We start from the raw sequence: 1,768 nt of genomic DNA, 5'->3' as shown, positions 1-1,768 counted from the left end.
TCAGTAACATGCTGTGAGGTCAGTAACATGCAGTGAGGTCAGTAACATGCTGTGAGGTCAGTAACATGCAGTGAGTTCAGTAACATGCTGTCAGGTCAGTAACATGCTGTGAGGTCAGTAACATGCTGTGAGTTCAGTAACATGGCTTGAGGTCAGTAACATGCAGTGAGTTCAGTAACATGCAGTGAGATCAGTAACATGCTGTGAGGTCAGTAACATGCTGTCAGGTCAGTAACATGCTGTCAGGTCAGTAACATGCTGTGAGGTCAGTAACATGGCTTGAGGTCAGTAACATGCAGTGAGTTCAGTAACATGCTGTGAGGTCAGTCACATGCTGTGAGTTCAGTAACATACTGTGAGGTCAGTAACAAGCTGTGAGGTCAGTAACATGCAGTGAGTTCAGTAACATACTGTGAGGTCAGTAACAAGCTGTGAGTTCAGTAACATGCTATGAGGTCAGTAACATGCTGTGAGGTCAGTAACAAGCTGTGAGGTCAGTCACATGCTGTGAGGTCAGTAACAGGCTGTGAGGTCAGTAACATGCTGTGAGGTCAGTCACAGACTGTGAGGTCAGTAACATGCTGTGAGGTCAGTAACAGGCTGTGAGGTCAGTAACAGACTGTGAGGTCAGTAACAGGTTGTGAGGTCAGTCACAGACTGTGAGGTCAGTCACATGCTGTGAGGTCAGTAACAGGCTGTGAGGTCAGTAACAGGCTGTGAGGTCAGTAACAGGTTGTGAGGTCAGTCACAGACTGTGAGGTCAGTAACAGGTTGTGAGGTCAGTAACATGCTGTGAGGTCAGTAACATGCTGTGAGTTCAGTAACATGCTGTGAGTCAGTAACATGCTGTGAGTTCAGTAACATGCTGTGAGGTCAGTAACAGGCTGTGAGGTCAGTAACATGCTGTGAGGTCACAGACACACAGAGACACTGAGATAGTGTCTCTTCAGCTCAGTCTCAGGCTCTTAATTATGACGTCTGTCTTCAGGTGGTTCAGGACTCTGATGTCAGTCACCTACCTGAGGAGAAGATCAGCGGCTCACCTGTCAGTCAGGTACATTCACCTCTCAGCGTCAGTCTGTGTGTCCTGTTTGACTTTGTTAAACAACCTGTCAGATAAAATCCAGAGTTTGTCCCACACAGAGCTGCAACTGATTCTGTTTCCTGCTCAGCTGTTGATGTTTTTACGACTTCATCAACATGTTGTCATCACATCCTGTCAGATTAATCAGTTCATCAACATGTTGTCATCACATCCTGTCAGATAATCAGTTCATCAACCATGTTGTCATCACATCCTGTCAGATAATCAGTTCATCAACATGTTGTCATCACATCCTGTCAGATTAATCAGTTCATATTGTATCATGGGCAGAAGATGTGACAGCTTTAACCTTCAGAGTCGACACACTGACCCCCAATGTCCACATACTCCGTCTGTGCCGCACAGCAGTGTGTAGCAGATATGCTCCCATTCTAGTGAATAGCTTCATTTCCACAGTCAGCGCCGCGCAGCATCTCTGGAGCGTCCCAGCAGTGCCACGAAGCTCCGCTTCGTCGGAGATATGCAGCAGGTCTATTTTTCTGCGACTACGCGTCCATTGCACGTCAAGCCACGAAGCTCAGATCGCACCAAACCGGAAACTGAACACACACAGCTTCCAGTAAATTTCAAAATACAACACAATGTGAGCACTAAGGTTTGTAAACTCTCAATTTTTTAAAAAATCATGTCACATCCTGTCGCACAAGTTGTCAGTCAGTGCGA

General features: G+C 46.3%; 1 long non-coding RNA gene across 2 annotated transcripts in view; it reads left to right on the top strand.

Moving 5' to 3' along the window:
• Positions 1 to 784, top strand: part of LOC126398331 (uncharacterized) — a 2,673-nt gene extending 1,889 nt beyond the window's left edge. The window contains exons 2-3 of one of the 2 annotated variants that reach the window (XR_007570762.1): positions 456 to 637; positions 695 to 784. This is a non-coding gene — a long non-coding RNA (uncharacterized LOC126398331). Of the gene's footprint in view, positions 1 to 455; positions 638 to 683 lie in introns of both variants that reach the window. The other variant, XR_007570763.1, reaches the window with a different exon arrangement.
• The last annotated feature ends 984 nt before the right edge of the window (positions 785 to 1,768 follow it).

This window comes from Epinephelus moara, chromosome 12 (assembly GCF_006386435.1).
Source record: "Epinephelus moara isolate mb chromosome 12, YSFRI_EMoa_1.0, whole genome shotgun sequence".
NCBI classification, from domain to species: Eukaryota; Metazoa; Chordata; class Actinopteri; order Perciformes; family Serranidae; genus Epinephelus; species Epinephelus moara.
Note: the sequence above shows the minus strand (reverse complement) of the source record. Positions and strands in the feature narration are given on the sequence as shown.